Source organism: Molothrus aeneus, chromosome 6, assembly GCF_037042795.1.
Source record: "Molothrus aeneus isolate 106 chromosome 6, BPBGC_Maene_1.0, whole genome shotgun sequence".
Classification (NCBI taxonomy): Eukaryota; Metazoa; Chordata; class Aves; order Passeriformes; family Icteridae; genus Molothrus; species Molothrus aeneus.
In genome coordinates this window covers 23,402,201-23,416,185 of record NC_089651.1, presented here as the reverse complement: position 1 = coordinate 23,416,185, position 13,985 = coordinate 23,402,201, and the positions used below count along the sequence as shown (strand labels likewise).

At 38.8% G+C, this 13,985-nt stretch overlaps 1 protein-coding gene across 12 annotated transcripts in view; it reads right to left on the bottom strand.

Annotated features, from left to right (window-relative positions):
• CELF1 (CUGBP Elav-like family member 1) overlaps positions 1-13,985 on the bottom strand; it is a 56,043-nt gene that overhangs the window by 36,485 nt on the left and 5,573 nt on the right. For 8 of the 12 annotated variants that reach the window (XM_066551208.1, XM_066551211.1, XM_066551215.1 and 5 more), the window contains exons 1-2: positions 7,837-7,908; positions 2,989-3,029 (exon numbers count right to left, since the gene is read on the bottom strand). The gene's annotated coding sequence lies outside the window, so the exon portion shown is untranslated. Of the gene's footprint in view, positions 1-2,988; positions 3,030-7,836; positions 7,909-13,985 lie in introns of those variants that run through there. The other 4 variants (XM_066551210.1, XM_066551209.1, XM_066551219.1 and 1 more) reach the window with 1 other exon arrangement.

Here is a 13,985-nt window from a genome sequence, read left to right as displayed (position 1 = left end):
ATCTCCAGGTCTCAGCACTGGGGCCAGTCCTGTTTAATCTCTTTATCAATGATCTGAGTGAAGGGATCAAGTGCATCCTCAGCAAGTGTGCAGGCAACACCAAGCTGTGTGGCAGTGTTGATCTGCCAGAGGAGAGGAAAGCTCTGCAGAGAGATCAGGGTAGGCTGGATCCACAGACTGAGGCCAACTGTGTGCAGCTCAACAAGGCCCAGTGTCAGGTCCTGCCCTTGGGTCACAACAACCCCATGCAGTGCTACAGGCTGGGGGAAGCGGGGCTGGAAGGCTGCCCAGCAGAGTAGGGCCTAGGAAGGTTGGCTGACAGCAGCTGAACGTGAGCCAGCAGTGCCCAGGTGGCCAAGAAGGCCAATGGCATCCTGGCCTGTATCAGTAACAGTGTGGCCAGCAGGACCAGGGCAGGGATGTCTCCCTGTACTTGGCACTGGTGAGGCCACACCTCAAGAGCTGTGCCCAGTTTTAGGCCCCTCACTACAAGGACACTGAGAGGCTGGAGCACATCCAGAAAAGGGCAATGGAGCTGGTGAAGGGTCAGGAGCACAAGTCTTACAGGGGGAACTTGAATGAGCTGGGGTTGTTCAGCCTGGAGAAAAGGAGGATGAAGGGAGACTACTCTTTACAACTACCTAAAAGGATGTTGTACTGAGGTGGGGTCAGTCTTTTCTCTCAAGTAACAAAACCAGACAAAATGGCCTCAAGTCACACCAGAAGAAGTTTAGATTGGATATTAGGAAGAATTTCTTCACTGAAAGGGTTGTCAAGTCTTGGAACAGGCTGCCCAGAGAAGTGTTACAATCTCCATCCCTGGAGGTACTTGAAAAATGTGCAGATGTGGGGCTTAGCAATAGTTTTAGTGACAGACTTGGCAGTGTTAGGTTAATGGTTGAACTCTGTTATGGCATCACGTCATGAGTCCAGTCTCTGTCTAGACTCTAGTCATGGAATCTTTAAGGTTGGAGAAGACTCTTAAGATCACAATCTACAATCTTTTAATGCCCATTTTTATCTCCATGCCAAAGATTTCCATTTTGGAAGGGGCTCATATCTCATATGCAGAAATTTTATTTGAACACAGACATGTTTCAGCATGGTAAATGTGTGCATGACAAGAGTCAATACAGAGGTAGAACTGACTCCTTATCATAAAGCAAAGCTGAGTCCTCCTTATTTTTATTCTCTGTACCAGACCAGAAGCAGAATGCCATCAGTTTTATTCTGATGTATATCTCTGTATATTCTGATACATATCTCTGTAGTGTTAACCATGATGTGACATTTCAAACTGGAACATATACAAACAATTTTATATACCATTATTAGATGTTCAAGAAAAGACTCCATCCTCTTCCATTTGGTCACTTTTCTTATTCACATTTAGGCAGATGAATTCAACTTTGCTCTTAAGATGAGACACCACGGATCTTGCACCAAATCAAAGCGACTTATTTTCATCAACCAGAAACTCGTGATTATCTTGCTATTTAAATATCTGATGATTATCTTGCTATTTAAATATCTGATTGTTTTGTTATTTAAGTAATCCAAATATATTGATTCTGGACCTGGGTAGAGAATCCCATGAGTTTGAAAAACTAGGTCAAATCAGTTTAGTCTGTCTCAAAAGATGCAAATTCTTCAGAAAAAAGACACAAACATAATGATCAGTATTCTCTCTTTCCACTCTTCTGTATGGTACTAATGGACAGCAAAGGAGCAGGAAGCACAAAGTACAGAGCACCAGTCATTAGAAAAGAAGTCGAGTGTTTTGCAACCCACACAATGCCTGGAGACAAATGTCCTTGAACTGGTACTTCCAAACACAGAGGTCAGTCACCAATTCTCTAAAAAGTCACTTGACAATTAAGGTGATCTTGGATTTCTTAAACCAACTTTAGATCTTTCTACCCTGATGAGTAACATATGGAGAGACAGGATATCCTGCACTTTAAAGACAAATTTGTTTTTCTTTCTGATATAGTCATAACCAAATCCTTCCCAATGTATTTATGAAAACAGTTGCAAATGTCTGTCCATAGAAGAAAACAACTCTTTCCTCAAGACAAGATAAAAAAACTCAATTCTCCCTGGTTGTCTACAGACCAAAACACACCTTAAATATTTCTGCCATAGCAGAGTTAATTCATGGGAAGAAACATCACCAAATTTCAGTTGTGGTGATACTGATAGTGTTACTTAACACAGCAGTTACAGGTCAATTGTCTCAGAAGTGAACTGAAACTCTTGAGGTGCACAGTACAGTCTGATACATTCTTTTGTACTCCTCTGACCACACAGTAAATCATTCCAACTTCCTAAACCAGAGAAACAACTAGATCACAGAAGAGCTTTTTACGGGGTTGTCAAGCTGACTCTGTCTATAATGCAAGCTACCATGAGAACCAAACATAACCAAAGGACACAGCACTAAACTCTCACCTGGAAACTGAGAAGGGGCAATTGTCTCAGCTGTCACACGAAACTACAGCCTTACTGGACTTCTAGCATGAAGAAAATTGCACCAAAAGATCCTCACATTTGATTCCATGCATTTTCATACTAGACTATGTTCCCGTTCTACTGCCCATAATCAAATTTGTCTCAGTCCAGAAATTGTTCCACTAATACTCAACTTTAGGGTTTCATGTACTACAGAATACTGCAGATTTGTTCTGGTCAAGAAATCACTATGAAGACATGCATTTCTACTTTGCAGTTATGTTTCTAAAATTATTAAATTACCGATGGAGTTAAAGATGTCTATTGACTCAGTACTCACAGCCCTGAACTGTTAACACTCCCAACCCCCTTTGGCAGCACAAAGGCAGGAAACTGCAGAGTTTAAGGTTCAGGGAGCACTGCTCACTGCAGTGGAAAATGACTGCTTTCATCACTGAATGTAAAAACATCTCTCTAAATCTTTATAAGGAAGCTCTACTATGCAACTGAGGGATACATACTTTAGCTGGTTCATACCTGCAGCTACGCACCTCCGTCCAGCTGTTCCAGTCTTCACTCTAAAAGATAAGGAATAACACACATTGAGGACTCCAGAGTTAACATCAGAAAATAACAAGTATTATGTGAACTCTACCTGGTAAAGCACTGAGGACAGGGAAAGTAAGCATATTTCTAATAACAGAAGTCATCATGAGGTAGTAACAACCCTCAATAGCATCAAAACCGAAGCTGTATATTTCAAATATATAGGGTAAATGAAAGGGTGCACAAAAATGGACTGCAAACACAACCTGGCTGAAAACAGAAGGCTTAGAGCTTCCTAGCAAAGTTCAGTGGACTTATGCCACCTCTCTGGCCTTTTTGCGGTCACAATAGTAGCAGCTACCAACAGCAGCAGCCACAATCCTAAACTCCTATATGATGTTATTTTGACAGCTGCAGCACTAACAGATGACCATGAACCTGCAGAGGGGAACTCCTATGTATGACTGCATAAATGGAAATGTCTCAAAAAGCACTGAATTAGGGAACACAGAATTGAACAACACAAGGAAAAAATGTTATTTCTACATCTTAAGCAAATCATCAGCCAGGAACCATACAGATTTTCTGTACTAGCACGTCATATCTAGGGGATGCTACTTCATGATTCAAAAGTTCTCTTTTTGCAAACTCAGTAACATATGCTCAACACAAGCTAGTCTGTATTTAAAAACAAATTTGGGATTCTTAATTTAAGTTTCTTGACTTTTTTCCTCCCTCAAATAATTTCTTCTCTGCCTCCTCCTGGGTTATTTTGCAGAACTATACTCATGTCAGTCAAGCAGTATTTTACAGAAAATCCAAATCTACTTATCTGTAGTTACCAAACTAAAAACTGCATCCACCAGCAAGCAGAATTATACAAGGCTATCTGAGCTCCAACATTTTGACTGCTTTGCAGACCCCTTACTTAACATTTTTTCTACATTTTTTTTTATTAAGCAAGAATAAGCGAGCGACATCCTCTTCTAACTTGCCATGTAATATACTTGGTTATTTATCACATGTACTCATGCCCTCTTTTTCAAAGGGAGATCTCTTGAGAAATTTCAATTCTTCTAAATCCTTCCTATTCATTTAATAAAGTACTAAAGCCTCTAAAGGAATAAAGAAACCTAAACACAAGAACAAAATTAATTTCCTTATAATATTTGTTGAAAACAAAACCCAAACTATGAATCCTGACAAATATAATGCAGTTATCTGAAATGTGTATTTTCAAAATTATGAATTTTTCTTTCCTAAAATATTACTCAAAACTGACTAATGTTCAGAGAACACTTTGCATATTTTTGTTCTGTTTCACAACAACATCCTGGATTATGAAGCTCCAATTTGTGATTGAGGCCAACGTTACCTTAAGACAGTTCTTCCACTGGAGCCAGATTCCTCTGCTGTTCTGAAGTTTAATTACAAAATATCTGTTTATGGCCAAAAAAAAAGGGTCTTAGACTCCTGCTAACAGACTTTCTTCATGCCTAACTTCTAATGTCTTCAAAACAACACGTACCATAATTTTTTTGCTTATATGCCAAGTTATATTCCTTAGATAATCATCTTTCAGATAAACTGAAATATACAGTTACTTGATCTTGTGAAAACTTAAGAATATCTATATAAACAACTTTTTGATGTTAAAAAGAAAGCCTTCACTTTGCACATGTAACTGTAACACTCTAGTGAATTAATTAAAAAACTTCAAAGAAACCAAAAGTGCAGCTAACATACCCAGAGGAACCCATAACTCTTGGATTCCTTTGGAAAAAATACACTTCACTGAATCAAAGGCAAAATCCAAGACAATAAAAACTTCAAAAACCAAGCAGCAAATCTGTAACCACCTGTGGAGCCTGGGAGAGTGCTAGTAAATCACAAATTGTTTTAGTATGGTTTATTTAATTGCATGCAGAACATAAATACACTGAATAATTTATCCAAGTTTATACATCAGACAAACCTGGCCCAAAGGCCAAAGAATCTGACAACTGTGTTTGTTCTCAGGAAAAGCTGGGTCTTGGATCCCTCAGACTAAGGTATATACATACATACAGCTGGGTGCTGCTGGCCATGCGCGCAGCATGGTCACTTCTGTAATTAACTGATGGGGCAGTAAGCTCTTGTGCAAAGTAGGTTCTCCCCAGCCAGCATTTGATGCTGATAGCCAAGTGTTTTCATAGCTGCATGAGTGTGCTTAGTGCTGCCAGCAAAATAATTAATGGGGTAAATTCAGATGTCTCACCACAGCTTTTATCAAAATTTTCCTGAAGTTGTTCCCTGACTAAGGCTCTGCAGCTGAGTACAGTTGTCAATTTCAACTACTGCACAAAGCTGGGAGGAACTACCTGAGTATTCCATGCAGAAAAACAAAGGTTTAACGCTTAAATTTAATGGCCTTGCCAGATCTAAAGGTGACAAAACATACTCTTGTTGATGAACAGTTGTAACTTTTGATATGCAATATAATATAAATAGAACTGTAGCTGGTAATGAAAGTAAGTGGGTCTATCCACTAAGTTCCAGACAATGGATATGAGCCTAATAAATCCAGTAATACTGCTTTTCTACTAAGTGGTAGAACTTCTGTCTCACCCACACCCGGGACCATCTAAGAGAATACCAGATCATTTAATGGATTGTGATCAATGAAATTACTGTCATAGTCAGCACTTTGTCTAGACCAGTTAGTTCTGATTTCTCATTATGCTTTCCAGGAACTAATGTTTATGGGATTGTCAAGGTTACCACTAGCAATTAAAGAGGCCAACAGATCAAAGAGACCACATAGGTCAGCCTCAGATACATCCTGGCGTCAACTGACTCTCACATAAATCAGGGCTCAGTCTGGACTCACTGCAGATTTACATACTTTTAGGAATCCATGTGACCAATAATGAACATTTGAAAATACAGAAAGAACTATTTCTTTGGAAGAAGTACAGGAGGGAGATAAGGATGCATCAAAGAGCGACGGAGCAAGTGCACTACACAGATTATGAACCGAGAGTCCAACAGAAACCAGAGGAAGTTTCAATCACTGCACAGCCCAGGCCACAACCCACAGAAATGTCACTTTGTAGCAACCCTTACTAATGAGGCAACACACAACAGAGACAGCAAGGGAAAACTTCTATCCCATAAAAGCCCTACCAGCGAAGGAACTTTTGAATCTGAGAAGTGCCCTTCTACTGCAATCTTTACACCACCCAAACCTCTTAGCACCAGAAGCTACTTGTTCAATGTGAGGCCACAGCTCAGTCACTGTGACTGCTCAATTTATTTTGGCAGACAGAGCTGTCAAATACTGTTTTTCTCAGCACTGCCAGCAAATACTAAAGGGTATAGAGAGTGGCAGACAAACTATATAGTTAGCAAGTTGAATTACTCATGATAGTATGTTCTACTATAAGAATGTAAGTTTTTTCAACTTCAGATGTAACACGAAGAACAGACTGAAGAATAGAAGAGGTGCACATTTTGGGACCACTGCAGATAAAGATGAAAAGACAAGAAAACATTTAAAATGCTATGCTTCAAGTTACTCTAACCAGGACATCATAAGATACTTAAGATTTGGGATGTTGATCATATTTGCAATGTCTGTTCCATGTCTAGTCAGCAATTACAGCCCAAACACCTCCAAGATTGATCATTAAGTCTTACAATCCACAATGAAAGCGTCAAAGACACTCTTTAACAATACAAAGCTATCCCATGATCTACTGCTGAAAACATGGGACTGGAGCTTAGAAGACAAAACTTGTATTATTAACTATGTGGCTGAATAGCAAGTTTTTGGTCTACTTGTACAATATGGACAAATATGTACAAAGAAATAGTAATCTCATTTCTTTGTGAAAAGGAATTTTGAAAACTAGTGACAGAATGCATTTAATCAGAGTCAGGGGTATCATCACATTGTTACAGTTGCATCTCAGCTAAAAACCTCATAAACAACTTCACAAAAAAAATTTCCAAGAAAACATTTGTCTGTTAATAAAATCCAAAAAAATCTCACCAACAAAAGACTTTAGTTTGCTATCTCTCTCCAGATTATGGTATTAAGGGACTCTCAAAATATACCAGGAGTTGCAGATAGAGAAGGTACAAACTAAAGCAACATTTCATTTACTATTTGAATGAAGGTCAGAAAGCAAGCATTCATGTTTTGCTTTATGGAGACTCTACATGCCACAGGAAGACCTAACACATACAGCAGAGTTTGGCCTTGAGTTTTAGTGATTGAGTTTTAGTGAACACAAACAATATTTTCAGCTTAACCACTAAGCCTACTCCTAGAAGCAACTGAACTTTAGCTGAACTTTAACAACCTCATCCATCTCAGCCACAAGATTCAAACACTAGCACTTTCAACTTACCTATCTTTAAAGGCAAGATAAAAAAAATCTCAATGGGGAAACCACCTCTGTGCAATGTTTACACACACAGAGCTAGCACAGCTCTGAGTTAAAAATTCAAGATACTAACACACCTTTTTTTCTGATTGTACTAAAGAGAATAGATTCAAAAGCAAACAGAGAATAAAGATTTATTACAGGTCTCCCCCAAAGATCCCCAAATGCAACCACTATTCTGTACTACCACACCTAAAATGCCAAAGGAGGACGCAGTGTGCATGGCTGTTTCCAGCATCTACTGCTAGCTTTAGGAGAAAATAATTTTGAGGTGTCTCAATTTTGAAAGATCAGAATTGAACTGTATACAAAATTCTGAGTAGGTATGAAATTTGGTATTTGAAAAATGTTGAAGAATAAACATTTATATTTTATTTCAGAGAAGCACAACTAAGAAAGACTGATTTACCTGAAGCTTGTATGTGTCTTGCTTGGCTTATATTAGACAAATACTTGCCATGAACTCTACCGTGCAGAATCTGCCATTGCCACGCCTGCAAATCAAAGAGTAAAAATATGCTCAATTATTTTTATCTTTATTTTGTAACAGGCACACGGTAAATCCTTTGCAGAAGTAAATGGATACAAATTACACTCATTTACATCTGTAAAGAATTGGAGTTACTGCTCTATTATAACCAATGAATACTGATTCAAATCAACTTTAACAGCAAATAATTTTTGTTAACACTTGAAGAGATTTAATATTGGGTGTATAGAGCAGAAGCTTTAAAAAATATTTCATACTATTTCTTTTTCTCCATCAGAGGCAAATGCTGGCATTGCTGTGGGAACATCAACTTAGGAATGTTCGACTTTTGCTCTAAAACACAAATTTAATAAAATGTAACCATTTCACTGCAAAGTAGTTCTTACTAAGCTTCTAGTCCAGATCTCTGAAGGTTTCTCATTTGTCATCATTCGTAACATCATTTGTATATACTTTGATTTCTTTTTTGCAACATTTACTCCTCTCTTCAATATCTTTATATAGTATCTGAAACATACAACTGTAAATAATACAGAAGAACTTATTAAAAAAAAAGTGCATTCATTTACAATCTGCTGAAAACACGTGAATGCATGAGCACATGCCATGAAGCACCATTTTGGCGTGTCTACCAATCACAAATGTAATGCCACACCTCACATGAACTTTCCTCTGTTTGAAGAAGTTTTCATTCCTTGTTACAAACATGTGAATACAACTAATAAAATGCCTTTCCTGCTGGTATCAGCAGCTTTTTACTCCACAAACTACCTTCCTGGTCCACTTGGGACCCTGACACACCCTCTCCAGACTGCTCATCTCTGGTGGTTGATGCTCACTGATTCTTGCATCAGCACAGCAAACTCTGCTTGGTCCTCTCTCTTCCCAAGGCTTCAGAAACTCTCCCTGCTGTACAAGGCTGGATCCATATCTTGATCTTAGATTTTAGTTGGATGGGTGGAGAAGGATCAAGAGTGCCAATGTACTTTGCCAAGAGCTAGAGGTTCAGTCCTTGCTTGAAGTCTTATTCATCTATTTTCAGATGTTCTTCACCTACACACTCATCCATCAATTCATTTCCATCACTTTTACTGAAAGGCAGTTTGACACCTGCTAGCAGTTCTCCAGTGCTAGCAGGAAGAGACTCCATAAACTTTATGGCAAAAACAAGTGCTATAATACAGCTTTGGCTGCATAAGCATGCAGAATGGACATAAAATAAATATCTTTCTGAATTCTCTATACCTTGTCCCTAGATTTGGGAGGCATCTTAGACTGCCACATGTAAGGTTTTGGAAGTATATGTGGCACATAATTTTCTCTCTGTCCTCACATAAGAAAAGTTCACCAATTTTTTTCCCAAATGAATAGCAGGCTTTCTGTAGAGCAGCATCAAACAGTGTGTACCAAATACTGCATTCATTAAGAAGTATGTTAAGATAACATTTAGGACTTCCCTGTGTAGAATCAAATTATATGTGCCCCAGCAGGCAACACAGGCAAACAATTCTCATTTAATATTTTCAGGTTTTACAACTGAGAAGACTAGATAAGAGCTCTCCATTAACATTCAATAGAAATGGGGAAGAAATACAAAGGAATAGATTGAGATACTCCTGCTATAGATCCAGTTTAAGCTGGTGCTATTGCCAAAAGAATAGTGCACAACTCTTTCCTCACCAGCTGGGCATGCCTACCTCTGTGTAAGAAGCCAGAGAGAGGAAATGGTCAAGGTGTGATCTTATCCACTACCAACAACAGGAAAATAACAGTTTTAACCCAGATGTGCTCCTAGATTCAGTTCACCTCACAACCACACAGATGTTCTTGGTAGCACAAAGGAAAGGAAAAACGCATGAAAAATGGCACAAGCCTCTTTCAGAGCAATACTGGCAGATGCTCATTTAAATTACTCATGGAACTAGATCATCAGATTTAGGTACTGAATTTCACACAATTAAATCTCTATTGATTGATCCTTTCTAAAGGCCTCAAGTGATAAACAAGGCTTCCACTGCTTCTGTTAAGAAAACACTGTTTGTAAGAACTACATACATGTCCTTCCATATAATCATCTTCACTGTTCCAATTCTTTGTCAGTGGACTGCCTCAGATATTAGAGACATGTCACTTCATATTCTTGATTAAACAATATGATTTAACTTCTCAAAATCACAAGTAAATGTTTTCCAACTTTCATTCATTCTTCCTGGAGTTGTAAATACTTCACAATAGCAGTTTTAAGTTTCATCAATCTGAAATGCATACTGGACCTAATTTACAATTCCTGTAATCTTTCCATATGTCCATCCTTAACCAAATTTTATTACTCGACTGCATAATTATAGTATTTTTTAAAAAGGGCTTGTTTTGTAAAAAAAAAAAAAAAAAAAGGCAGGCAGTAGGGCAAGAAGAAAATAAAAAATTATGCTTTCCTGTGGAATTTCAGTATCTTCAAAGGACATCAGACAAAAGTTAATTTTTCATTTGTCTCATACCCTGATTAAACCCTTTCTGCAGACAGGGTAACAGTCAAGATACAATAGATTATTGGGTATTCTCCCTTAAAAACAAAAGTATATACAGCAAACAAGATTTCCTGTCTTGACAGCTTGGCTTAGTTCTGAACAATGCCGCTTTCTCATATATTGCCTTTAGGAAGATTACAACAAAATGGCATGATTGAAATTCCCCAGTGCCATTATACTACTCAAATGCTTTTGGTGCACATATATTTATTATTTATTCAGAGTTCTATCCATTTATCATGGCATCTTTCACAGAACAGACACACAGTAGTTTTAAACATGCAATAGTGTAATTCCAAGAGGCCTTTAAAACTGCCTAATTATATTCCTGCTCCAAGACTACTTGGAGGAAATAGTGAGTATGCTATAAGAAAACACTTGAAAGCTGAGGAATCATAAAACTTCAGTCACTGACCTCCAACAGTACCAAGAATTTATTTTAACTGATAACTCATATAAATGAAAGGTTGTCAGCTAGGGAGTCAGCAAGCAGAAAAGTGGGAAGACAGGTGGGCAGAGGACCTAATTCTAGCTCAGGATGCCAGAATTAGGCAAAATACCAAGATACTTCAGGTAACAAGCTTAACATCCCACAGGCTGCATATTTGCAACAAATTCTGCAGGATTTCCACATGAAGAGGGGAAAAACTACTGCAGTGTGTCTCCATTAAACAAAGAATGATCAGAAAACAGCCACACAACAATGTTGCTTGAGTTCAATCAGTTCAAGAAGATGACCCTCTGTCACACATAAATGACAGGTCCCTGCCTGCAGACATCAGTACAATCCTGACACTGTCAGGCGGCTGAGATCCACCAATTTGCCTCCAAAATGTCCTTCTTCCAAATCCAAGACACACACCTCTCTCAGGAGGAAATACACTGAAGACACTGCAGTAGCAAGAAAGAAAAAGAATTCAAACTGAGTTTATGGAACATGGTCCTCAACAAAAACGGCAGACTCTTGCTAAAATCAATTTCACAACTGAAACAGTGTTTTCCTCTCTCAAATTCAAGAAACAAAAGACTGATGCCTATTTGCAAAGATATTCAAAAGACACCATAATTTTTAAGGGGACAGTATTTCTTAAAATTTAGAAAAAGTGCCCCATAAACAATTACCCTCTTTCTCCCTCTCAAAGAATTATTGCCATAGTTAATGGTGTATTCAATTGCTGTCACTATTTTGAGCACCTTTCTGCTACTTGAAGATTGTATCAACAGTTTACTAAGTGTAGCAGCTAACAGACATTCTGCACTATTTGTTCACCTGATCTACTATTTAAAAAAGCAATTGTGAATAGTAATCCCAATGTGTGCAGTGCCTTAATACAAAGTTTATGCAAGCACATAGTCAGGGAAGTCTCAGCTGCAAGTTTCCAGCCCGTCCTAACAAGGTATTTCCTACAAGCCTCATCCCTGAACACCAACTCCTGATTCCAAACTAGGCAGGCCAGGGTCTAGCTCCTCATTAATCCCCACTGCCCATAACAAGCAAACACAGCACTCAGATCTTCCAGGACAGGATCTAGGTTTCATTAATCTTTAAGGCAGACAGTGACAACAGACCTTTTATGGAAGGATACAGGCCTTGGCTAATCACTCCCCAAAGCAGGAAGGGAGATTAAAATCCTCACCCAAAGACAGTAGCTCTTTTGGAGGTTAAGTCTGGGTCTTTCTGATGCCACTGGCACCCACTACAAATTGCCCCTGCAAGACAATTCCTCCATTTCTACTCCCTAGACTCCCAAATTGGGATGAACTGCAGTTTAGAAAAAAGACAACAACCACAAACAAATTGCCTTTCACTTGGAACACCAGTCATCCCAGAGACGCAGAGACAGACAGACAGATGGACGTAACAGAGACTGTAAGCCCTGGCTCCCAATTCTGCTCAGCAAATGCCCACCAGGCCAGCCACTGCCTGGTGAGCCAGTGTGCTCTGCTGGACAAATATAGAAAGCAGAAAGTGGAACAACCCTTTCAGCAGAAGAGATTCTGCTCAGCTCCCCGAGAGGGAGGAGCAGGAGCTGAAGCAGCCGAACTGCTTTACCCATACATGGTCTCTGAAAGAGACCATTGCTAAGACAAGTTCCTTTACACACACACACCCTCACTCATTGTCACACAGTGCAAGGAGAGAAAATAATTAAAGCATACGAACCTAAGAGAGTTCCTGTTTTGAAATAAGTTCCAACTCCACTTTTCTTGTGCCCACCTTAATAATGCACAAATATCTAACAATATTCACCAACAAAATCTGGGCAGGAACTCAGAAAAAGACAAAAATCTTCCTCCCAGGGAATCCCCACATCCACCAGCATTTCAGTAACTACTGAACTAGTGAAGCCTTCCTTGTTGCTTTTGGACACACACAACCACATATTAAGTTCTTGGTTTGACCTTCTCCCCCCTCCAGCCCAAATTGAATTACAGAAATCTTTTTAAACCCTTCTCCCTTTTCAAGTATTGTCCTAAACCAGGAAGCATGACCTTTCTCATTGGTTGATACTAAGTACTATGGTGACCTGCCACATCTTGTCTGCTATCCCTGTAGTCCTTTTTGCCAGTGTTTAAACACTAACTAAACCTTTTCCTATACATTCTTCTTAAAAACAGAAGAAATGCACTTCTGTGCAGCATCCTCTTCTTTCTCCACCCACCCCATCCCTTTCACATTCTAAAACAGAAAGAACAGAGTAAGTGTAATTGAAGACTCAAATCCACAGGTCTTCACAGAAAAAAAACCTACGAAAACTATACAAGTAGCACAGGCTATTTTTATTTTTACTGCACAAGTAAGATAGTTCCATTTATTCAAAAGTAGCATTAAAAAAGCATCATTATTCATAAGCAATTTATTACCACACGCTGCTGCCTATTGCTTCTCCTTGGTGTATCCCACACTTATGTGGTGATACCAAACTACACTACCTTACAGGAGCTACCAGAAAAGCTCTTTCATACAAGTAAGTGGAAGCTGCAACTTCCAGCTTTATCAGGAATGCAGCAGCCAATTCAGAACTCAAGAGAAGCACACTAGTCAGGGAGTTTTGTTAATGTCATGTGCCAGTAGACACAAAAGTGCTGGCATTAAAACCAACAATCCTGATATTTTTTTCAAATTTCTCATTACTGAGATAATGGTTTAGGCTCCCTGCAAATTCAGGAAGATAACAGAATATGCAGAATTAGCTCTACACCTAAGCACACCCTAAATAATTTTCCTTACAGATAAGGATCAAGACTATGTGTCCTAGTCTTTCTTCCCAAGAAATGCCTGTTAAGGCTTAGTCTTGAATTAAATGACAAAATAATTTTAAACCCAAAGGAATTACAAAGCAAATTCTGCATCAGACAATTAGTGTCATAGCAGCTTCCACACTGTGAAATATAGACAGTACCACCTACAGCCAGTCTCTGATAGTGATCAAATTCTGGCACTGAATGCATAATCCAGAGTGTAAGATGGTGGCTTTAGTCCATAAGTATCACAAAATACTCACTTAACTTTTCATAAGTCTCCAGTGCATATAATCA